Source organism: Triticum dicoccoides, chromosome 5B, assembly GCF_002162155.2.
Source record: "Triticum dicoccoides isolate Atlit2015 ecotype Zavitan chromosome 5B, WEW_v2.0, whole genome shotgun sequence".
In the NCBI taxonomy this organism is placed as follows: domain Eukaryota; kingdom Viridiplantae; phylum Streptophyta; class Magnoliopsida; order Poales; family Poaceae; genus Triticum; species Triticum dicoccoides.
Window position 1 is genome coordinate 535,622,751 of NC_041389.1, and position 26,767 is coordinate 535,649,517.

Consider the following 26,767-nt stretch of genomic DNA (forward strand, 5'->3'; position numbering starts at 1 on the left):
TAGTCTCTATCTATCTATATCTGTATATATCTAGTCTTATAGAAAACCGAGTTGGTGATGATGGTATGCCTGCCATCTTGTAGTATAGACCGTCCGATCTATATCTGATGGATAGAAAGCCAACTATGTCAATTTTACAAAAGATACCCGCACCTCTCTCCACATTTACAGATAAGGCCTTGCCTCGTTCATCCTTATCTCCCACAACCTCGTGCTCCTCCCTATGTCTCTATCTCTACTACTCTTCTTTGTTTTTTATAACAAATCGAATAGTGATGCGCCGTCCGCTGCACGCCTGGCTGAACACGCCTCCTCACCTCCATCATCACCAACTGAGTCTTTTATAGGAGTAGGAGTAGAGAAAAAACCGAGTTGGTGATGATGGTGTGCCGTGCAATGCACGGGCATCTTGCTATTTTTTTTGCATATAAGTCCAAATACCACGTTGACACGGTCTTTGAGCATGGTTCATAGTCGTTCCATGCTCGGGCATTGAAGTTTGTAACTATTTTAGATTAGAATATACTACTCCTCCGGTGCTAGTAGTAGAGAAGAGTCCTATTCTACTACTCTACTCAAGAAAGTTAGGGCATAGTACTGTAGTAGGTACTGCAGGGAGTACCAGTACTGTGATTACTCAAGCAAGTTGTCTGGCACCAATATGACCCTACACTGCTAGTATGTGTCTCGTAAGTCAAGCAGCGTGCTGTAGTCATCATCACCTGTCCACTTCCCGCAGCACATATTCGCTTCTCCATCTTTGTCCGCACATAATCTCGTCCAAGCTTCCATCCCCGCTAAGGCGCCTCCCCCCCTCGTCCGAAACCCAAGCACCAACAATGGCAGAACCGAGCAGCGTCCGCCAAAAGAGTGGCTGGAATTCACTCCCCACAGAGGTAATCAAGCTCATTGTTTCGCGTGTGGACAATCTCAGTACCATGCCGCTCGCCGCGTGCTCATCGGTGCTGTACCATTTACTCAAAGCCCTCGGGCCGAAGCTTTTTAAGCGAGCTCCTTGCTTGCTGATGCCGCCTGATCTTCAGAAACGGCGTGTCACGCAGCATAACAATCATAGGCTAGCTAGCATCAACCCCCGTCACTGCAATCCGATCCCCGTCAGCCTCAGCTACATTAACGGTATGTACTGGGTCGGCACGAACACGTCTTGGATGGTGCTCGTCGACAGTCGCGGCGGCTGGATGCTCTTGGAGGTCTACACCCGGCGATTGATCCCCCTTCCTTCAATTAAAACTGCACTGCTTTGGCACCGCGGCCCAGAATACTCGGAATCTTACAGTAGCCAACATGATACCAAGTTTGATTTGCTCAAGGTTGTAATCTGCCAAGTGCCCACAAGATCTACAAATTATAAAGACTTCAGGCTAATTGCGTTCTTCAACCGCGGTCTCTCGTATCTGACAGGTCACTGCGGTAAGTGGATAAATCTGCACGTCCATCGCAGGATCATACATCCTCCATGGTTCTCTGATGCCATTGAACACAAGGGCTTCATTTACGCTGTCGACTCCTTCTATGGCTGGGCGTATTGCTGGCCTACTACAGTCATTGCTACAAACGGCTGTTACAACAGTATGTTACTTTCCTACGATATCATGATGGTTTGCTTATATTACTGTCAACATTTACTGAAAAAATATTCATGCACATAACATGCTATTCTTAAGATTGACTAAATCAAGAGCCCTTTTTTATTTGACTCCAACTTGATATGATGTTGTAAGCCGCGTGGTGTCCCTACCCTTCCTAATCCGAGAACCTTTCAAAGAAAAGCGGCATGGCAGTTGCAGGTGGATCCTGGCTCGATCAGACGACGGCGAAAGATTGATGATCGTTCGCACGTACCGGACGTGTTGTTTCGCGGAATAAAATCACAGTCACTGCAAGGTCTTTGAGAAGGATCCCAGCTTCTCTGGGCCTTCAGGAATTTTTGACTGGAGGCTGGTAAGTAGCCTTGGTACACGCTCTCTGTTTGTCAGACTGAATTATCCGATTAACCAGGAGATAACTGCTACGTCTGGAGCTAGTGTTGGTTTCCCCGAAGAAGAGAGGGTGATGCAGCAAGTGTAGCGTAAGTATTTCCCTTAGTTTTTGACAACCAAGGTATCAATCAAGTAGGAGGCTCCTCAAAAGTCCCACGCACCTACACAAACAAACTGAGAACTCGCAACCGACGCAATAAAGGGGTTGTCAATCCCTTCACGGCCACTTGCGAAAGTGAGATCTGATAGAGATAGTATGACAAGATAAATATATTTTTGGTATTTTATGATATAGATGCAAGAAAGTAAAGATGCAAATAAAAGTAGACTGAAAGCAAATATGATAAGAGATAGACCCGGGGTCATAGGTTTCACTAGAGGCTTCTCTCAAGAGCATAAGTATTACGGTGGGTGAACAAATTACTGTCGAGCAATTGATAGAAAAGCGAATAATTATGACGTTATCTAGGCATGATCATGTATATAGGCATCACGTCCATAACAAGTAGACCGACTCCTGCCTGCATCTACTACTATTACTCCACACATCGACCGACTCCTGCCTGCATCTAGTGTATTAAGGTCATAAGAACAGAGTAACGCATTAAGCAAGATGACATGATGTAGAGGGATAAAATCATGCAATATGATATAAACCCCATCTTGTTATCCTCGATGACAACAATACAATACGTTTCTTGCAACCCTTTCTGTCACTGGGTAAGAACACCGAAAGATTGAACCCAAAGCTAAGCACTTCTCCCATGGCAAGAAAGATCAATCTACTAGGCCAAACCAAACCAATAATTCGAAGAGACTTGCAAAGATAACTCAATCATACATAAAAGAATTCAGAGAAGATTCAATTAATATCCATAGATAAATCTGATCATAAACTCACAATTCATCGGATCTCGACAAACACACCGCAAAAAGAGATTACATCGAATAGATCTCCAGAAGAGAGGGGGAGAACATTGTATTGAGATCCAAAAAGAGAGAAGAAGCCATCTAGCTAATAACTATGGACCTGTTGGTCTGTGGTAAACTACTCATAACTCATAGGAGGGGCAAGGATGTTGATGTAGAGGCCCTCCGTGGTCGATTCCCCCTCTGGCAGAGTGCCGGCGAAGGCTCCAAGATGGGATCTCGCAGATACAAAAGGTTACGGTGGTGGAAATTGTGTTTCGTGGTGCCCTTGGATGTTTTCGGGGTCCGTAGGTATATATAGGAGGAAGAGGTACGTCGGTGGACGCCCGAGGGTCCCACGAGATAGGGGGCGTGCCCTATAGGGGGGACGCGCCCTCCTATCTCATGGAGGCTCAGGCTGTTTCTTGACTTGTACTCCAAGCTCTCTGGATCTTGTTCGTTCCAAAAATCACGTTCCCGAAGGTTTCATTCCGTTTGGACTCCGTTTGATATTCCTTTTCTTCGAAATACTAAAATAGGCAAAAAAACATCAATATGGGCTGGGCCTCCGGTTAGTAGGTTAGTCCAAAAATGATAATAATGTATAAAATAAAGCCCATAAACATCCAAAACTGGTAATATAATAGCATGGAAAAATCAAAAATTATAGATACGTTGGAGACGTATCAAGCATCCCCAAGCTTAATTCCTGCTCGTCCTCGAGTAGGTAAATGATAAAAGAGAATTTTTGATGTGGAGTGCTACCTAGTATAATTCTTAATGTAATTTTATTTAATGTGGCATGAATGTTCAGATCCAAATAATACAAAATAAAAGTTCATAATGACATAAGAAATAGTAATACTTCAAGCATACTAAGCAAGTAATCATGTCTTCTCAAAATAACATGGCCAAAAGAAAGTTATCCCTACAAAATCATATAGTCTGGCTATTGCTCTATCTTCATCACACAAAGTATTTAATCATGCACAACCCCGGTGACGATCCAAGCAATTGTTTCATACTTTAATAATATCAAACACTTTCAACTTTCACGCAATACATGAGCGTGAGCCATGGACATAGCACTATATGTGGAATAGAATGGTGGTTGTGGAGAATACAAAAAAGGAGAAGATAGTCTCACATCAACTAGGCGTATCAACGGGCTATGGAGATGCCCATTAATAGATATCAATGTGAGTGAGTAGGGATTAACATGCAACGGATGCACTAGAGCTATAAATATATGAAAGCTCAACAAAAGAAAACTAGTGGGTGTGCATCCAACTTGCTTGCTCACGAAGACCTAGGGCATTTTGAGGAAGCCCATCATTGGAATATACAAGCCAAGTTCTATAATGAAGAATTCCCACTAGTATATGAAAGTGACAACATATGAGACTCTCTATCATGAAGATCATGGTGCTATTTTGAAGCACAAGTGTGGAAAAAGAGATAGTAGCATTGTCCCTTCTCTCCTTTTCTCTCATTCCTTTTTTTCTTTTTTTCTCTTTTTTTTCTTTGGCCTTCTTTTTTTTCTTTTTGGCCTTTCTCTTTTTTTTCTTTTTTTTCTTTTTGTAAAGTCCGAAGTCTCATCCCGACTTGTGGGGGAATCATAATCTTCATCATCCTTTCCTCACTGGGACAATGCTCTAATAATGAAGATCATCACACTTTTATGGATTTACAACTCGAAGCTAGAACAAGATATGACTCTATGTGAATGCCTCCGGCGGTATACCGAGATATGCAATGAATCAAGAGCGACATGTATGAAGATTATGATGGTGGCTTTGCCACAAATACGATGTCAACTACATGATGATCCAAAGAGCAATATGGCAATGATGGAATGTGCCATAATAAACGGAACGGTGGAAAGTTGCATGGCAATATATCTCGGAATGGCTATCGAAATGCCATAATAGGTAGGTATGGTGGCTGTTTTGAAGGAGGTATATGGTGGGTGTATGATACCGGCGAAAGTTGCATGGTAAAAGAGAGGCTAGCAATAATGGAGGGGTGAAAGGGTGTGTATAATCCATGGACTCAACATTAGTCAAAAGAACTCATATACTTGTCGTAAAAATTTAGAAGTCATCAAAAACCAAAGCACTACGCGCATGCTCCTAGGGGGATAGATTGGTAGGAAAAGACCATCGCTCGTCCCCGACTGCCACTCATAAGGTAGACATTCAATAAATAAAATTGTGCTCCAACTTCATCACAAAGCGGTTCACCATACGTGCATGTACGGGAATCACAAACTTTAACACAAGCATTCTTTAAATCCATAATTACCCAACTAGCATGACTTTAATATTACTACCTCCATATCTCAAAACAATTATCAAGCATCAAATTGATCATAGCATCCAATTCACTTTCTATGATAGTTTTTATTATACCCAACTTGGCTGCTCATGATTCTAGGACCAAATTAAAACCATAGCAAATACCAAGTTGTTATAAGAGACTCTCAAAATAATATAAGTGAAGCATTGGAGACTAGAAATTTCTATAAAATTAATCCACCACCATGCTCTAAAAGATATAAGTGAAGCACTAGAGCAAAAACTATCAAGCTCAAAAGATATAAGTGAAGCACATAGAGTATTCTAGCAAATTCTAATCAAATAGGCTTCTCCCAAAAGGTGTGTTACATCAAGGATGATTGTGGTAAACTAACAAGAAAAGACCAATACAATACACGACGCTCCAAGCAAAACACATATCATGTAGCGAATAAAAATATAGCTCCAAGTAAAGTTACCAATGAACGAATACGAAAGAGGGGATGCCTGCCCGGGGCATCCCCAAGCTTAGGCTTTTGGCTATTCTTGAATATCTTGGGGTGACTTGGTCATCCCCAAGCTTAGGCTCTTGCCACTCTTTATTCCATAGTCCATAAAAGCTTTACCCAAAACTTGAAAACTTCACAACACAAAACTCAACAGGAAATCTTATAAGCTCCATTAGTGAAAGAAAACAAAACCACCACATAAGGTACTGTAATGAACTCATTCTTTATTTATTTTGATGTTAAAACTACTGTATTCCAACTTCCTTATGATTTATAAACTAATTTATTAGCCATAGATGCATTGAAATAAGCAAACAACATACGAAAAACAGAATCTGTCAAAAACAGAACAGTCTGTAGCAATCTGTAACTACCGCAAACTTCTGAACTCTAAACATCCTACCAAAATAGGACGTACTGGAAAATTTATTTATTGATCATCAGCAAAAAGAATCAATGCAAAATCTCTTTTCTGTGATTTATTGAATTGTTTCTCGTGATTGCAAAGTTTCTGTTTTTCAGCAGAATCAAATCAACCATCATCATAGTTTATCCTATAGGTTCTACTTGGTACAAACACTAAACAAAAGATAAAAACACATCTAAACAGAAAGTAGAAACAAAACTTAACACTAAACAGGAACAAAAACAAAGAACATAAAGAAAATTTGGTTGCCTCCCAACTAGCGCTATTGTTTAACGCCCCTAGCTAGGCATAAAAGCAAGGATAGATCTAACGAGTGCCATCTTTGGCACTTGATTCATAAGTAGCACGCATGATAGATTGATAAGGTAATTTGACTTTCTTCTTGGAAAGTGCACCATGCCTTTCTTTAAGGGAAATTGGAATCTAATGTTCCCTTCTTTCATATCGATAATCGCACCAATCGTTCTAAGGAAAGGTCTACCAAGAATAATAGGGCAGGAAAGGTTGCAATCTATATCAAGAACGATAAAATCTACAGGCACCAAATTTCTATTTGCAACAATAAGAACATCATTTATCCTTCCCATAGGCTTTTTAATGGTGGAATCCGCAAGGTGCAAATTTAAAGAGCAATCATCAAGATCATGGAAATCTAGAATATCACATAAAGTTTTTGGAATCGTGGAAACACTAGCACCCAAATCACACAAAGCAAAACACTCAAAATCTTTAATTCTAATCTTTATAGTAGGTTCTCACTCATCATTGAGTTTTGTAGGTATAGAAACTTCCAAATTAAGTTTTTCATCATAAGATTGCATCAAGGCATCAACAATATGTTTGGTAAAAGCTTTGTTTTGACTATAAGCATGAGGAGAATTAACAACGGATTGCAACAAGGAAATACAACCTTTTAAAGAGCAATTATCATAATAAAATTCCTTGAAATCCGAGATAGTAGGTTCAACATTATTAGAAGTTGAGGATTCTCCAATCTCTCTTTTACCAAATTTAGCATTAAGATCTAAAGACTCCGAATTCTTGGGACGCCTTCTAGGCAAAGTTGATTCATCATCAGTCCCATAATCATCAAAATTCATATTGCAAAATATAGATATAATAGGATACACATCAATAACTTTAAGATCCTCATCATTATTGTAACGGAAACTAGAAGAACACGCTTTTATAAAGCTATCTTTCTTAGCACGCAATCTAGCGGTTCTTTCCTTGCACTCGTCAATGGAAATTCTCATTACTTTGAGAGACTCATTGATATCATACTTAGGAGGAGAAGGTCTAAGTTTAATAGAATCAACATCAAGTGAAAGTCTATCAACGTTCCTAGCCAAATCATCAACTTTGAGCAATTTTTCTTCAAGCAAAGCATTAAAATTCTTTTGAGAAATCATAAATTCTTTCACACCATTCTCAAAATCAGAGGGCATCTTATTAAATTTACCATAAGAATTATTGTAGTAATTTCCATAATTATTAGAGGAATTACTAGGGAATGGTCTAGCATTAAAATTTCCTCTATAAGCATTGTTTCCAAAACTATTTCTACCAACAAAATTCACATCCATAGATTCATTATTATTCTCAATCAAGGAAGACAAAGGCATCTTCATAAGTTCATTCATCTTTCCACTCAAAACATTGATTTCTTCTATAGCATGCACTTTTTTACTAGAAGATCTTTCGGGGTGCCATTGAGAATAATTAGCCATAATATTATCAAGAAGTTTTGTAGCATCTCCTAACGTGATTTCCATAAAGGTGCCTCCCGCGGCCGAATCTAAGAGATTTCTAGAAGCAAAGTTCAAACCGGCATAAAATTTTTGTATGATAATCCATTAATTCAAACCATGAGTCGGGCAATTGCGAAGCATCAATTTCATTCTTTCCCAAGATTGGGCAACATGCTCATGATCAAGTTGTTTAAAATTCATAATATCGTTCCTAAGAGTGATGATCTTAGCGGGAGGAAAATACTTAGAGATAAAAGCATCTTTGCACTTGTTCCAAGAATCAATACTGTTTTTAGGCAAAGACGAAAACCAAACTTTAGCACGATCTCTAAGTGAAAACGGAAATAACTTAAATTTGACAATATTGTTATCCGTATCTTTCTTCTTTTGCATATCACACAAATCAACAAAATTGTTTAGATGAGTAGCGGCATCTTCACTAGTAAGGCCGGCGAATTGATCTTTCCTAACAAGATTCAGCAAAGCAGCATTGATTTCACAAGACTCAACATCATTAAGAGGAGAAATCGGAGTACTAAGGAAATCATTATTATTGGTATTCGAGAAATCACACAATTTGGCATTATCTTGTGCCATGGCAACAAGTAATCCAACACACAAGCTAACAGAAAACGGCAAGCAAAAAGAGAGGAGGAGATTGGGAAAGAGAGGGCGAATAAAACGGCAAGGGTGAAGTGGGGGAGAGGAAAACGAGAGGCAAATGGCAAATAATGTAAATGCGAGGGAGATAGGTGTGTGATGGGTACTTGGTATGTCTTGACTTGAGCGAAGACCTCCCCGGCAACGGCGCCAGAAATCCTTCTTGCTATGTCTTGAGCTAGCGTTGGTTTTCCCCGAAGAGGAGAGGGTGATGCAGCAAGTGTAGCGTAACTATTTGCCTGAGTTTATGAGAACCAAGGTATCAATCCAGTAGGAGGCTCCTCAAAAGTCCCACGCACCTACACAAACAAACTGAGAACTCGCAACCAACGCAATAAGGGGTTGTTAATCCCTTCACGGCCACTTGCGAAAGTGAGATCTGATAGAGATAGTATGATAAGATTAATATATTTTTGGTATTTTATGATATAGATGCAAGAAAGTAAAGATGCAAATAAATGTAGATTGAAAGCAAATATGATAAGAGATAGACCCGGGGGCCATAGGTTTCATTATAGGCTTCTCTCAAGACCATAAGTATTACGGTGGGTGAACAAATTACTGTCGAGCAATTGATAGAAAAGTGAATAATTATGACGTTATCTAGGCATGATGATGTATATAGGCATCACATCCATAACAAGTAGACCGACTCCTGCCTGCATCTACTACTATTACTCCACACATCGATCGACTCCTGCCTGCATCTAGAGTATTAAGTTCATAAGAACAGAGTAACGCATTAAGCAAGATGACATGATGTAGAGGGATAAACTCATGCAATATGATATAAACCCCATCTTGTTATCCTCGATGGCAACAATACAATATGTGTCCTGCAACCCTTTCTTTCACTGGGTAAGAACACCGCAAGATTGAACCAAAGCTAAGCACTTCTCCCATGGCAAGAAAGATCAATCTAGTAGGCCAAACCAAACCGATAATTCGAAGAGACTTGCAAAGATAACTCAATCATACATAAAAGAATTCAGAGAAGATTCAATTAATATCCATAGATAAATCTGATCATAAACTCACAATTCATCGGATCTCGACAAACACACCGCAAAAAGAGATTACATCAAATAGATATCCACAAGAGAGGGGGAGAACATTGTATTGAGATCCAAAAAGGGAGAAGAAGCCATCTAGCTAATAACTATGGACCCGTAGGTCTATGGTAAACTACTCACAACTCATAGGAGGGTCAAGGATGTTGATGTAGAGGCCCTCCGTGGTCGATTCCCCCTCCGGCAGAGTGTACTGTACGTGGAGAGGCTGACAGCTGGGTCCATGGCCGCAGCAAGGAAGTGCCTCCTTATTACGCGCAAAATAATTATTCCTCCACCTGACAGCGGGGACCCACCAGACGGGCCACCGTATTTTGCAAAAAAACATTTCCCCCCTGACTGCTAGGACCCACCAGCTACACCTTCGCACGCAAGGAAGTGCATTCGGGCAAAAAAAACAAAATGATTCGCCCCCCCTAACTGCTGGGACCCACCAGCTACATCTTCGCACGCAAGGAAGTGCGTCCGGGCAAAAAAAACGATTCGCCCCGCTGACTGCTGGGACCCACCAGCTACATTTTCGCACGCAAGGAAGTGCCTGACAGTCGGGACCCACCTGGTCGAAGCGTACGTAGCGTTGTCATTCTGGTCGCGAACGTGTACATACATACTGGTCGTTGTAGAGGCGCGCACGTGTCGTAGTAGAGGCGCGCACGTAGGATGTACACGTACATACAGCGGCGAGGGTGCAAGAAAGAAAATACGGCCACGTACGTACATACGGGAAGGTCTCGAACGTCTACTCGCGCATACGTACGGCCAGGGCTCGTGTACATGGCTGGGTCAGAATAGAGAAACAGCATCATCGTCGTGTTCATGGGGAGGCAACGGAATGCGTCGTGTTCATCGGAAGGCAACGGAACGCGTGGGAGCCAACCGGCTGGGTCGGAACGGAATGCATGGTCGTGTTCATCGGGAGGGCTTGGACGGAACAGGCGATGGAAACAAGGCCTGGCGTACCGCAGAATGGAGGAAACGGACCTCCTACGTTCGGAACGGGGTCCTGTTGATCGGGAGGGGTGTGGCGTACCGCAAAACGGAGGAAACGGACCTCCTACCACTACTAGGGAAAAGGCTAGCAGCAGCGCGGGTTTTTGGTGTATCAGTAGCGTGGGGAGGGGCGCTACTAATAAGGCGCTACAGCTAACACATAGCAGTAGCGCGTGGTCACTAGCGCTACTGGTACACAAGTGTAGCAGCAGCACGGTTATTGGAAGCTCGCTACTGCTAGTAGCTCTAGCGCACTTCTCAACGGCGCGCTACTGCTATCGCGGCGCTGCTGCTAACTTTTATACACTCGCTACTGCTAATTTAACAGGTTTTTTGTTTTTTGTGGGCATATTTGTTTTGTATTTGAACAGGCTTTATAGAAGAATCTTTAGCACATAGAAATGTCATCATGATACACATACAAATGCCTGCGAGACCACAAATGTAAGCATAGCATATACATACAAATAGTCTCATCATAATCATCATCCAACACAAAGTGGTCTCTCGTCATCCTCTCGAAAATAGCGATACAAGTCCTCGATTACTTGCAAATACATCGTCATCCATCTAAACAATGGTATACGCGAGAAGAGCTATCACTTTGAGTACATGAGTTCGTATCCCTCTCTCGCATTAGCGTGAACCTAAACTAACTACTGCCTGTCGCTCGGAAACCGGAAAACGGTAACACTTGGGCATGACACTCCGGCCACTCGTCGTATATATACTCCTGGCGTAGCACTTCTTCGCCATCGATGATCTATGCACCTGCATCGTCACATGAGTCGATGATATGCAACATATATAGTTGAGCAACAGAAAGAGACAGACTTGGCAAAAATAGAAACAACATATCATAAGCATAAATAACAAAGTTCATCGTACCCAAAATGCCCTAACTAGAGTGATCTTCACTAGTCAAGGAGGAGGACGGTTTAATTACATCACAAATAAAGTTTCACCGTGCATAACTCAAAGTTTTGTCATACAGAAAGTATGGACTAAACAGACACATTGTCATATATCAACAATCACTCCAACATGCCGTGCCATCAATCGAGGTCAGGGAGATAGTCCTCGAGCTTAGTGAAAGGCTTCATCTCGAGACGCTGAGAGGCTATCCATGTTCGGACGTCTTCCCGCGACATTTGTCCTTCTTCGTAGAACATCCCTGTTTTTCTGATGACCTCCTTTCATGATGATTTGGCCAAGTTCGTGCTGGATGTGATAGAACTCAGCTCGAAGTCGATGATCCTCGATATCTCCTATGTTCTTTGCCCATTGCAAAATATGGGCATCGCCGGATCTAGGTGACATGCGAAGGTTCTGGTGATCCCCTCTGTACTCCAGCATGTGGTGTAGGACATAGAATCCATCATTAAGAGAATTGTTCGGTTGTTGGATGCAGCAGAAGTCGGTCTTATGGGCGAAGGCGGCCCTGCCGCCCCTTCTCTTCTTGTCCCTGACCTCTCCACCCCTTGCTTGGTAGTAAAACATAGCACTGTCGAGAACATCCTTGATGTGGGTGTAATCCTTTTTGTGAATGTTCTTCAACGAGTCCAAGTAAAGAGCGTGGGAGAATTGGGGGTATAGGATGATGAGGACGGCGCACCCGCCGCTGCGCCAAATAAGTACACCTCAAATTACTTAGCCTCCACCGTGCAAATGAATGATTGAAATCGAAGGAAGGATAGCAGCGCGGATGACTTACACGGGATGATAAGGCACGAGAATTGCCCCCTTGTCCTTATTGGCAAGCATGAAATTGACGATGTATTCCCTCGCGTATACACGGTGCTCTGCGCAGACTCCCTAGAAGCCCTCGTGCATGTAGTACGGGTCAGCGACACAGATATGAGATATCTACTCAGCCCCGATGATGTAGTTCATTTGCAAGGCATAAAGGCGGAAAACGTAAAATCCAGCTTCTTCATGTGAAACATGTCGAATATGTAATCGAATCGAAGGAAGAACTTATCCGCGGGGAAGCTGTCGACGTACGACCTTTGCCGCGGAACGATAACCACGTAGAGTGGGTATCCTGGATCTGTCGAGGCGATGAGGCCTTTCTCTACCCGCAGCACATCATCATGAAGTCTCCTTAGATCGCCGAATCTGGCCTATAGCGCTGTTGCAGGTAGGATTGGTTGACCGGGGATATGCCATTTATCCGCATCGGGGATATCTATACGGTCCTGAAGCCGAGGCTGCTAAGGCGGCAGGATCATAAAATCAGCTTTTTTGCCTTTCCTCGCTCTCTTCCTAGACTTCTTTACTACCGGAAGGTCATCCATAATACGTTGAGACGACAATTCAGGCACCGACTCATGACACTCAAACCCTGAGGAGGCGCCAGTATAGACATACTGTTCAGCGCCACCGTCGTCCTCATCCTCATACATGGCGATGTCATCAGCAACTAATGGAGCCTCCTCCTTACCGCGTCCGCTATCACCCAACCCGACACCCGATGCTAATTGGGTAGGTGGGGTGTTGATGTTCATACCTTGCTGAGGCTGCGTGCTCGTGGGTGTGCTCCCGACCGCCTCCAGACAAAGCAGACTCTTTGGCCACAACAGGACCCACCCATTGCAACAATCACCAAGCCGCCGCGGTGTCTCCTCCTCATCCACCAGTAGTGTTGGAGGAGGCAAATTCTCGTGGCCCGGTTCAACACTGGCCATGGAAACCTTGAAGACGTTCGGGGGGATCGGCCGGCTGTGGAATAATGGTTCCTTCGGCTTCATTATCATCGCCTTCCCCACGTCCACCTTCTGGTCGCCGATGGTGTACAATATGGTGCACGGGGTTTCGTCAGCCTGCAAAGAAAAGTCTGCGACGTGAGACATCCGAAAGGCAACGAAAACGGGAGATTATACATTTATATTGAAGGGGGCCGGTGTGACAGATACCGTAAGGGCGTCGAGCTCAGCCAAAGACGAAGCACCACCGAGCACGTCCAGTGCGGGAGCCGGCGTGGGAGCAGGTGCTCCCAAGAAGTCAGCAAGGGGAAAGTCCTCTGCATTTTTTTCTGGATTTTGCCTTGTCCAATTGATAACGCCTGTCACCAAGGAAGTAGACAAATCTGCAACCACCTGATTTGCGGCAGCTATCGCTGTTACGACTTTCTGAGATGATTTCTTCTCAACAGCAATCTCAACCTTCTTGTCGATGTTTTCTTCAGTTAACCTCTGTCTTTCCTTTCTCTCCTCCGTGGTCTCATGGTAGTACTTCTTCCACGTGGCGCCGTCTTCGACACCGTGCACGCGTCCATACGACGGTCGAGTATCCACCGGTTGTTGTTTCAATATGTTCAACGCCCGGTTGAATGGAGTGTCCCACTTGGGCCTCGCCAATGCCTCAGACGGCGAGTCGCTTTCGGCCGCAATCCGGTGCTGCTCTCTCTGCAAAAGGCACAAGGATTGTTTACAAATATGACTAATGTGTGCAGTTAAATTGATCAGAAACTAAAATTACCAGCAGCCTCATGAACTCCATAATGACCGGTGTTGTCTCGTAAACCTTCTTCACTGGGTCCCAACGGTGCCGGGCCCTCAGGACGTCACGCTCCTGCGGGACGGTGAAATCCGCCAAGGGGTCTGGGATGCCCAGACTCGCGGCTTCCACGTCCTCCTTGGCCCATTTGGACCTCTTTTCGTCGTAACCACGCCTTCCGAGGTGGTGGCTCCCAATGTTACTCTCTTAAAGCCCCTTCATGTACTTAGACTTGTTTTTGGCAGCTTCGGCCTCGCAAGCCTCCTTGAATATTTGAAACTGGTCTTCCATGATTGTCGGATTATCCTTTACAATCTCGGAGTAGGGTTCCTTCTTGTCAATGATCCTTGCTTTCACTCGAGTTTTCCAGGCGGCCAACGCGTCGCTAAACTTGGTCATGGCGTGTTTGTTTATCTTCTTCATTGTCGGGTCCTTGTACGGATCTTCATAATCCTTCTCATTCCGGCCCGGGAACAAGAATATCTGGTGAAACTTCTTTAGGAGAGAGCTCATCATATTTTCTATCTTCTGTAATTTCTCATCGTTGATGGTGGCGGTTGTCCGTACGATGCAGCCTATTTGATTGCCGTAGCACGAGCGAGCTTCCTCGGGCGCCTTTGGCTCAAAAATGCCGTCATCCACCTCCGTGACCACTAGCCTAGTAGTCCTGAGTTTGTTAGGAAGCCGTTGCCTCTTTGCTTTCGGTTCTACACCGGCTCCGCTCCTCGAGGTAGCACCGGTCTCAGCGTCGGTCCCGATGCCGGTCTGAGTCTCAGCGCCGGTCTCAGTCTCAGCACCGGTCTGCGTGTCGGTCTCAGTCCCTGATGCCACCGGTGGGCCCAGCAACAACATCGATTGATCATCGGTAAGGCTAAAAAATTCGTCTTCCACCCGGTAGGCGTCGACGCAATCACCAGAACCCTGTCCTTCATCGTTGCTAGCCATGTTTCCTATGATTAAATCTAGTCAATTAATTCTAGACCTAATAAAATGAATAATGACATAAGAAAGGCCTATTGTTTTGTAGGAATGTTGACTCCTTCCTGGTGCGGCAAATCCCGGGCACTCGATATGTCCTAGTTTGTAGCAGAAGTCATGCCAAAATTCACGGAAAATTTCGGCATGACCATTGCTAAAAAGTGGACAAATCGAGAACCTAAAATTTGCCGGAATAGAAATGAATCAACATTCCGGCAAAACATAGGCCACTCAGCATCATTCCCTGGAAACAACAAAGCCACTTGGGCACAATTGAACCACTTCATTGAAAAGATATAACATGACCACTTCAATGAAAAGATATAATAAACAATAAAAGTCTAGGAAGGGATCATCTTTAAAATAAAATTTGCCTAAATTCTTTTCCTTCACTAAACACTTCTCTGCCTAGGACAAAACCCAAATTATGTTGATCTAGCTATTCCTCTCTCTCACACAAACACACATTATTATCTCTAACCCTTCTCTGCCTAGGACATAACCCAATTAAATTGCAAAGGAACTCCATTTCTCTAACCCTTCTGACCTAATGCTCTAAAATAACATTTTCCTCTAACCTAGCCAACCTACTTAACCTAGCTTGTTAATCCAATGAACCTAATTAACCTACCTATTTAACCTAGTTAGTTAATCTAGTTTACTTACTTAATTAACCTAATTAAACTAGTTAACACAGCTAGTTCTTTGTCAAATCCCTAAATAAATTTTTGCACTAATTAACCTAGATAATTAACATAATTAAACTAGTTAACCTGACTAGTTCTCTGTCAAAGCCCTAACTAAATTTTGAACTAACCTAGATAATTAACCTAATTAAACTAGTTAACCTAACTACTTCTCTTTCAAAGCCCTAACTAAATTTTTGCCCTAACCTAGATAATTAAGCTAATTAAACTAGCTAACCTATGCATGAGAGAGAGAGGAGGGGTGGGGGCTTACAGAGGATGGCTCCGGTGGTGGCGAGGGAGGCAGTGGTGGCGAGGGAGGCAGGGGCGTCTCTGATGACGGCGAGGGAAGCAGTTGTGGCGAGGGAGGATCCGGTGGCGTCGACGGCGGCTCCGGTGGCGTTGATGAGGCCGCGCGGCTCCGTGGCGTTGGGGGCGGCTCTGGTGGCGTCGATGGCGCACGGCTCTGGTGGCGTCGACATTGGCAGGAGACGGCGGTGGAGTGGGGCGATGGCGAATCGGGGAGACGGCAGCGGGGTGGGTCGAGGGATTTGGGGGAGAAGTGGTAGCCGGGGGGAAACGGTTTTTTGGTTAAGTCAAATTTAGTAGTAGCGCGTTTCGCAAAACGCGCTATAGCTAAGATAGCTACAGTGGTTTTCACAAAACGCGCTGCTGTTATAGCTATGTAATTTTCTTCCATTTTTTATTTTCTTTTCTGTTTCTATAGCGGCGGTCTAGGACACGCGCTGCAGCTATGTTAGCTATAGCGCCTCTTACAAACACACGCTACTGCTATGCCTTCCTCCGTTTTTTCGCTTTTTCAATTAATATGCTTTACATTTTATTTTTTCCTTTCTCCTTTTTCTATTTCTTTCATTTTCATTTACTTTTCTATTTGTTTTTCATCTTATTTTATTTCCATTAGTAGGAGCGCTCTTCGTAGGAAACGCGCTACTACTTATAACCTAGTGGTAGCACTCTTCTTCCAAGCCCGCTACAGCTATGCGTATCCTATCATTCTACCAACGGGGATATTAGTAGTAGAGCTTTTGGAACTACACGCACTGCTGCTAAGGGTGTATCTGTAGCGCGGTTTTTCCTCAATCGCTACTGCTATCTAGCACTAGCGCTCTTTTTTAACCTGCGCTGTTGCTAAATTCCTGTGTATAGGCTTTTCCCTAGTAGTGTACGGTCGCAACGGGAGTCCTGTTGATCGAGAGGGGTGTGGAGTACCGCAAAACGGAGGAAACGGACCTCCTACGGTCGAAACGGGGGTCCTGTTGATCGGAAGGGGTGTGGCGTACTGCAAAACGGACGAAACAGACTTGTGTTGGAGCGCTACGGTCGAAACGGGGGTCCTGTTCATCGGGAGGGATGTGGCGTACCGCAAAACGGGACTCCACGGGATACTGTTCATCTCCACCGTCGACCTCCTCCAGCCTCCACGGGCTACCGTCGACCTCCTCCAGCCTCCACGAGCCCCTGTTCATCCAGCCTCCACCGCGCGCTACTCCACCAGCTACTGTTCAACCACCCCTTGTGGCGACCGATTCTCCGGGTATTAATTCCCAGAAAATGGCCCTTGTGCTCATCAGACCCAGGATAACTGTTAGCTGATGGGGCACCATCTTGAATACAGAAATTCCAAGCAAAATACAACATATGTAGTACAAGACCATTTTGTCCTGTGAGTACAACAAATGGTTTCTAGTGGTTGATGGCGGAAGCGAGTTGTGAAACATCAGTGTCTATGGGACTCCATTTCCCACGGGAACAGCTGAACAGGTTAACTCCTATCTTCGCGAGGCTGCTATCACCGTTGCTTAGGTTCCGGGGCGGTCGCTCGTTTCCGCACAAGAAATCTGGCCAAGACAATAGCCAGGGACAAGCCAGTGAGTACTTTGAATGTACTCGCAAACATTATGAACACAAGTATAATATGACAATGATGTGCTGAAAAATATTTTATGCTCCTGACGTCAGTCACAAAAGATAATTAAAACTCTGATGCGGGTAAGCATGTTATATATGAATATGCAATGCCATAGAAGCATAAAAAATTATGAAATAAATAACAAGCATGCCACAGTCGGGCGTCTGAGCGACACCACATAAAGGGCTTTAAAAGAAATGCCACAGTCGGGCGTCTGAGCGACACCACATAAAGGGCTTTAAAATATTCAAATAAATCTTAAAATAAACTAGACCATATTTGAGAGAGGTAGCAAAAAGAATTAATTCATTTGGAGTTGTTTTCAAAAAGATACAGCCGGTCAAAGTTTGGTCAAAATCTGATATTTAAAATAAAAACAGAAAGAAAACGTTTTCGAAATATACGTACACGTCGAAGGCGCATTTTGAAAATGCGCTTCCACTTATCCAGCATGGATTGCGCCCGAGTCACTGCCAGTGGGTCAAGGGGGGCCCCACTGGTCAGGTTTGCCCAGTCTCCTTCCCTCTCCTTCCTCTGGCCGAACGGAGGCGGGGACTCCGGCGATCTTCGCCGGTGTTAGGCGGCTCCTCGAGGGCATCCGAGTGCAGGGATGGATCCATCACTCCTAGGCGGTCCTTCCGGTGGTCGTAGGGTAGCCGGGGGTGGAGGGAGTCGCCGGCGGCGAGCTCCGCGGCGGAGGGGGCATTCGGGTGGATAGTGAGTTTGGGGCTGCGGTGGTCTCCGGCCAAAATTGAGCGAGGGGTTGTGCTCGCGAGAGGAAGGGAGAGTTCTTGGTGGAGAGAGTGGAGAGGGAGAGGCACTGGTGGCGTTGGAATCGGCCGGGGCTTGGCGGCGACCGAACCGGCCGGACTCGGGGAAGAAGGCCTTCCCTTGCTCGACTGCTGGCCAAGGCAACACTAGGAGGATCATATGAGGTTGCTCGAGGACTCGGTTGAGCTCCGGGGCCCTTATATACACGGCGGAGGTCGGTTCCGGGGCGGCCAGCGATAAGGATGATGGCGAACCGCCTCCCTGTAGCTTGGGCGACGTGGCGGCGACGAGCGCTAGCGGACGAGGCTGCGGATGAGCTCGCATTGTTCCAGGGGGCAGGTGGCAAGCTGGGGTGGCTTTGGCGGCGCCGACCGTGCCAGAGGCATGCTACGGACGCTGGCGTGCCGCCAAAAGCTCTGTCGGCTGTGCTGTTGGCTGACAGGGTGGCTTGGTGCGATGCTGAGAGGAGGTTAGTGCGTGGCGTGGCGCTGCAGAGCGGGCCAAAACCTGGGGGGCCAGCGTGTCGGCTCGGGCGCGGTTCGTGCAATACGCGCGCTCTGGGCGCGTCCGGAGCACGCACGGAAGGTGTTCGATATAATGTCGTGGCATGCTACAGGTCACAGGTGAGGTTGGCAAGCAACAGAGCTAAGTTGTGGATAGGGTGAAGCTCAGGGGACAAGGTGGTTTGGTCAGGACACCAAGTTCACAATGCCAACAACAACTCATGTCAAATCTGATCATGCACTCCAGGTGTTTGACAAAATGCCACAGGTACTTAGGCTATTCTTGGAGGGGCCAAATCTTCCAGATCAGTGTCTCCTTGGATGCACAAGAGGGTGGTGAGGTTAGTTGGTGGAAAGCACAAACTTGCTAGTGCAAGTTTTTCTGAACTTCAAATCTGGACAGGATGTGAATGGCAGTATTTCATGAACCAAAAATATGCCAATGGTTGCATGCTCCTGGACTTAGGGGTTTAGCATGGAGGACTATAAGTAGGGAAAAGAATCTAGGGCCAAAGAGCAAGCAAGATAATGGTTGCTGTACAAACCTTCATGTTGGGCCAGAATGAAAATGAGGTTGATACACTCAAAAATTCCAAGAAACAACCCTGGGTTTTTTGCATATAATGGAATCATATGCTCCTACTGACTTCCCATAATTTTGGTGGAAGCTAGAAACAAATATTTGAAAGGGTTGTAGTGCAAAGTTGCCCACTGGACCAGAGAAGAAAAATGGGTGTTGAGCTCAAAATATTTCATGAAACAAATATATCATTGCACAAAAGTGATTTTGAGACACCCCAAGGCACCTCCACATTTTGGTTGAATTTTTAGTTAAATCTATCAAATGATTGTAGTTCAAAAAGAGCTCCAAACTTAAAGCAAGTCATTTTAACAAAAAAAGCCCAGGGTGAAATAATTTAATAAATAAATCCACTAATTATGAAAATGTAATAATGAGCTGGTATAGAAGTCCAATGTATTTTGGAAAGCCCCACTTGGGAAAAAGATGAAACTCCTTAGCAATAAAAGAAGAGTTCTAAAAGAAAATCCACAGAAATAAAATTTAAAACTCCTGGCAAAAATTTTAATATTGAAAACTTGGCCAAAATTTTGGGGTGTTACAATTACTACCCCCCTTAAGAAAAAATCTCGTCCTCGAGATTTGCTAAGGGCTGTCTCTATAGCAAAATTGTACCAAAACAAAAACAGCTACAGTGAGAGGGCAATAAGTGGTGAGTAACTACAGTGTGGGATACTGGCGTTGTGTGGAGAAGTTCCACGTTTAGGAAAGACGAGTGATTTCTACGCTGGACGCCGTGAATTTAGAATAAATTCTAAATTCTACAATACGCTGGTCATACCCGAGAGCACAGTGCTCCCTTTGGCTGACAGGTGGGACCAGGGCCCACTGTCAGTCTCTCCTTCTTCCTCCGGCTCTTCCTTCTTCATCTCCCCCGCGTGCTCTCCCGCGCTTTCTCCATCGGCGATGCCTAGCGCGTAGGGCACCCAGGCCGTACTGCGGTAGTGCGCGGCGTGCTAGCTGCCGGTGCAGCTTGCACTCACCTCGCGGGCCAGTGCGCTGTCGGCACTGCTCGCGGATTCGCCTTCGAACACCGGCGGTCGGGCGACGAGCGGCGCTGGTGGACCACGCCCACCGTACACCGAGCTCGGGCTTATAAAACAACCGCGACGTTCTCCTCTTTGGCCTCGCTCCTCCTTCTCCTTTCTTCTCCTCTGTTTCCATTTTGCCAGAGCTCGAGACGAGGCGCTAATGGCGGAGGTGGCGCCGGACTGGTACGTGATCCTGCTGTGCGGAGGGCTGGCAGCGGTGCTGGGGCTCTCGATGCTCCTATGCGCGATGATCCTCGATGATCGTCGCGATGCCGCTGCTCGGTTGCTAGCTCTCCGCGCTCGCGGTGGCCACGATGAGTAGGTGGGGTGTGCCGGGTGATAACTGTTGTCCGGAGGTGCTTAGTTAGACGCAACACTGTTGCAAAATTTTGCAAGCAGTGTATGTGTTCGGAGTAATTATGGTTGTGAGTCTGCTGTCGTGGTGCTGCGTGAAATAAATGATCTATGTCGTGAGAAAATATACGATGCGGCAACTCAGGGAAAAGAAATCTCACTCCAGGATTTCTCAAGAGAGAAAACAGCAATACACTAGAGTCAAATCACGACAGAGCTGCTTACATTAATGATTTACTCGCCGCGAAACTCGGGGTACTAAGCATAAGTTACAACACATAAAAAAATAAAAAAATTGCAACAATAAATACAGCGGTGCATCTAAATTGAAAACGGTAACTGGACGGGGTACTCAGAAAATGTTTCTGGTACGGGGATACACTCTTCTTCTATCGGAGAAAGGGGATTGACCAGTCGATGAATGTGTCTCTCCTGGTCGGGCCTCAGTGATCTGCCGATGGCGATCCGAGGATTTAAATCCGCGAGGCTCTATAGGTAACCCATCACATGCTGGGTTAGCCGCTCTTGAGCGGTGACGTATTGGACGAGGTTGGCCAAGACTGGGTCTCTCTCAATACGTCCACCTGGAAAAGATGTTACTCCCCCGGGTGCAGCACGGCTCGGAAAATAATAATACCCTCGTTCGCAGGCATAGGGTACCGTGAATCGAAGGCGAGCAAGTGCTTCATACGCAGCAGCTTCTATGGCCATGTGCGGGGTTGGCATGGATTTCCCCACGAAGGAGACTTCTGTTGGGTCTTGGTTTGGGTTTACGGGAGGGATGTGCACGGCTGCCCAATATCTCGAGGTGGAAGGGGTGATCCTCGATTTGAATAGCTCGTACTGGGGTGGCTGGGTAGCGCCCATGGTACTGCGGGTAAAATCCCACAATCACTACTAGAAAAAGGGCTATAGATGGGATTGACACTAATGGCGCACCAGACAAGCGGTGCGCCATTAGTATATACTAACGGTGCACCACCTTCTGATACGCCATTAGAGTTGAAAGTACTAATGGCGCACCCTACCCAAGGTCCGCCATTAGTATCAATTTTTTTTTTGAACTAGTGCGCCTGTCCAAACATACAAATGGCGCATCCAGACTTAGTGCGCCAATACTAGTTGTAACTAGTAATGGCGCACCTGTCGGAAAGTGCGCCACTAATGTTGTTTCTTTTATTATATTTTTTATTCCTTTTTTTGCAAAACTACTAATGGCGCACTGCTCCGCCGTGCGCCATTACTAGTTTAAACTAGTAATGGCGCACTGTGGAACAGTGCACCATTACTAGTTTAAACTACTAATGGCGCACTGCTCCGCCGTGCGCCATTACTAGTTTAAACTAGTAATGGCGCACTGTGGAACAGTGCGCCATTAGTATGTTTTTTTCTTTTTGCAAAACTACTAATGGCGCACCACCAGAAGGTGCGCCATTAGTAACGCGGATTACTAATGGCGCACTTAGAGTTGGTGCGCCATTAGTAAGTGGGCAGCAACAAGATATTTTGGACAGCCTCTCCCCTACCCACACTCACTTTCTCCCCACTTCATTCTCTCCACCTCCTCCTTGTCTCGGGTGCCTCCTCTTTTTCACCTCATTGCCACCATAGATTCATTCAAATTAAGTGGTTAAATTACCTTGTTTTGATAGCTAAGTAAGGGGCGAAGCTATATTTATGTTTTTCTCCCTACAACAATGTGCACATGCACTTTTTATGGCCTAGCTAGATCTATGTATGTTCGTGGTGTTGCATATGTTTGTGGTGTTGCATATGTGTTTGTGTTTGGAGGTGTACCGGTATTTGAAATGCGATAGTTGCCAATATTTTTCCGGAATGTTGATTCATTTCCGTTTCGGCGAGAATTTTGGCGTTAAGCATTCTTTTTGGTCCTATTTTTAGGGAAAGTCATGCCAAATTTTTTCTTGGTTCTAAAATATCGTTTTGCTCTACCCCGCAGGGGACCATGGTCCGCACGATGACCGAAGGCATCATGAATAGGTTTTTGAGGTCCGCGAAGGCCGAGATGCTTCAAAAGAACGAGACGGAGATAAGATGTCCATGTCGAAGATGCAAGCTGAAGAGCCTTATTGCGGACCCGGATTCCGGGCAGGTGCGGGACCACCTGCTCTTGCGTGGTTTCATGGATGGCTATCGGTGGCAAGGTGATGAAGATGACTATGAAGTCGTCCATGGGGGCCGGGCAAGAAATGAGGAAGGGCAGCAAGACAACCACCGCGGCTCGGGCGGGCGAGAAGACGAAGAATCCCCAGGAGATGATCACGACGGTGATGCTGTACACAGTCATCATGTAGAAGATGCAGGACATGATGATGAGGAAGATGCCGGAGCAGACGACGGGCATGATCATCAAGATGATGATGCCGGCGGAGCAGACGATGCTGGACCATCAATGGGCTGGGTGCAGGACCCTCATATTCAAGAGCTGCTTCTCAAGCAGACGGATGACACAAGAGCTGCTGCCCGAGAGAAAGCCAAGATGGATCAACTTGAGTTAGACGCGGTTACTCCATTGTATGAAGGATGCAGGCCCGAGGATACCCGCCTGAAAGTAACGCTCATGGCTCTGGAGATGAAGGTAAAACACAAAATGACCGACGCATGCTTCGACGAGAACATGTCATTCTGGCACGAACGTCTTCCCAAGGGGAACAAGTGCCCGACCAGTTTGGAGGAGGCTAAGAAAATCGTGTGTCCTCTGGATTTACCGCACGTGAAATACCATTTGTGCATGAACAATTGCATCATTTATCGGGACGAGCACGCGGAGTCTACCATATGTCCGGTTTGCGGCGTCACTCGATACAAGAAGAGGAAGAAAGCTCCTCGAAAAGTGGTGTGGTACTTTCCGATCACTCCTCGTCTGCAGCGGTATTTCGCGGACCCTAAGGTAGCAAAGCTCCTGCGTTGGCACGCGGATAGGGAGGAGAAGAAGCGAGAAGATGACGCAAATGATCCGGAGATAGATAAAAAAGACAAGATGCTGCCCTAAGGATGCGAGCCAGTGGCAAGCATTGAACTTCGAAGACCCAGAATTTGGGAAGGATCCAAGGAACATCGTGCTGGGCGCGAGCACCGATGGAGTCAATCCGTTTGGCAGCCAGAGAAGCACACATAGCACCTGGCCTGTGTTTGTGTGGATGTACAACCTCCCCCCTTGGTTGTGCATGAAGAGGAAGTACATTCACATGAGTATGCTAATTGAAGGGCCGAAACAACCAGGGAACGACATCAATCTGTATCTGGGGCTGCTGAAAGAGGCGCTTGACACACTGTGGAAAATTCCAGCCAATACGTGGGAGGCCGCAGAGAAAGAATATTTCCCTATGAGAGCCGCACTGCTGACGACGGTGCACGACTATCTCGGTTACGGATATCTCGCGGAGCAGGTAGTCCACGGATTTTCTGGATGCGTAAGGTGCATGGATGACACAACGTATCGCCAGCTAGGTAGAGATCCCGGGTCTTCAAAAACCGTGTTCATGGGACATCGAAGGTGGCTTCGCGACGATGACCCGTGGAGGAAACGCAAGGATCTGTTCGATGGTGAAACCGAACCCCGAAAACGCCCGTGTACGAGGAGCGGCGAGGAAATAGACAAGCTGTTGAAAAATTGGAAAGACTGCCCACTGCCGAGAAAGAAGCAAAAGGCGCCAGAGCCGGGAAAGAAGCGAAAGGCGCCAGAGCCGCTGCTGAAGGTATGGAAAACAAGGTCTGTTTTGTGGGACTTGCCGTACTGGAAGATCCACCGTGTGCCTCACAGCCTTGATGTCATGCATATCACGAAGAACGTGTGCGAGAGTCTGCTTGGTACCCTGCTCAACATGCCAGAGAGGACCAAAGATGGGCCGAAAGCAAGGGCAGACTTGAAATCAATGGGCATCAGGCAGGAGCTTCACGCTAATGATGATGATGATGATGATGATGATGATGATGATGATGATGATGATGATGATGATGATGATGATGAGGCGAAGTAGGACACAGTAAGTCATCGCAAAGGCAAAAAGGCCAAGAAGACCGGAAATGACTACCCTCCCTCGTGCTTCACTCTAAGTCAGGAGGAGATCGAGCAGTTTTTCACCTGCCTCCTAGGAGTAAAACTTCCTTACGGTTACACGGGGAAGATAAGGAGATACCTAGACCCAGCGAAGCAGAAGTTCAGTGGGATGAAGTCTCACGACTGTCACGTGCTGATGACGCAGATACTTCCAGTTGCAATCCGTGGGATCATGGACGCGCACGTCCGTGAAATGCTATTTGGCCTATGCAACTTTTTCGACGTCATCTCTCGGATGTTGATTGGCGTGAGGCAACTCAGAAGGCTACAGGAAGAGATCGTGGTGATACTATGCGACATAGAGATGTACTTCCCGCCCGCATTCTTCGACGTTATGGTGCATCTGCTGGTCCATATAGTGGAGGATATCATCCAACTTGGGCCGACGTTCCTGCACAGCATGATGCCGTTCGAAAGGATGAATGGTGTCATCAAAGGATACGTTCGCAACATGTCACGTCCAGAGGGAAGTATAGCCAGGGGCTTTCTGACCGAAGAGTGCATCTCCTACTGCACGAATTATCTAGGCATTGAGAACCCCGTTGGTCTGCCCGTCAACAGGTACCTCGGTAGGCTCGCTGGATGGGGTCACCGTGAGGGTCGTCGTGAAATGCATGTCGACTTAGAGGGTCGAATCGCCGACTTTGAAAGAGCAAACCTAGTCGCGCTACAACACATAGACGTGGTCGATCCTTGGGTGGTAGAGCACAAAACCTTTATTAAGAAGACGTACAATGACCGAGGCAACAGAGGACGGACGGAGATATAATCAAAGAGCACAACTCATGTTCCACGCGTTGGTTCAAGCAGAAGCTTCTGTCGTACCCTTTACATGAGGATTCTTCCGTGGAAGAACAACTCATATTCGCCTTGTCACAGGGCGCCGAGCACAACCTGATGACCTATGAGGCGTACGATATCAACGGCTACACATTCTACACCGAGGCCAAGGACATGAAGAGCGATGGTTATCAGAACTCCGGGGTAACGATGGAATCCTACACCGGTAATGACAAGGACAGATACTACGGAAGGATCGAGGAGATCTGGCAGCTGAGCTACGCTGGAGAGAAGGTCCCGATGTTCCGTGTCAGATGGGCGAAGAGCGTCCTAAAAGAAGACCGGTATTTCACCACCATGGTTATACCCGAAGCCAAATCCAAGACCGCGGGCACAAACGTCACCGCGAAAAATGAGCCATGGGTACTGGCTTCCGAAGTTGACCAATGCTTCTTCATTACCGACCCGTCAAAGCCCAGTCGTGTTGTCGTGAGGAGAGGCAAAAGGAAGATCATCGGAATGGATGGAGTAGCCAATGAGAAAGACTTCGACAAGTACGGCGACCCGAGGATCGAACATGACGACGATGATGAAGTAGCAGCATACACCACAAGAAGAAGCAGGACCACCCTACCTAAAGGACGTCCGTTCCACAGAAGAACTCCATTTGTGAAAAAGAAGGGCAAGAAGATTGTGAACAGATAGCTAGCTAAGATCGATTGTATTTAAATCGTAACCTTCATTTCTCGATTGTATTTCATGGGCACTTTTTGAACTATCATGAATATTTTTAAATTTCATGGACACTCGATCTCGATCCCCCTCCATCTCGATCGCTATCCCACCTCGCCAGATCCGGTCCCCCTCGCCGCCGAGCACCCCCCGGTCCACCGGCCGCCGCCGCCGACCCCCCGCACCCTCGATTCCCCTACTCAACCGCCGCCGCCGACCCCCCGCAC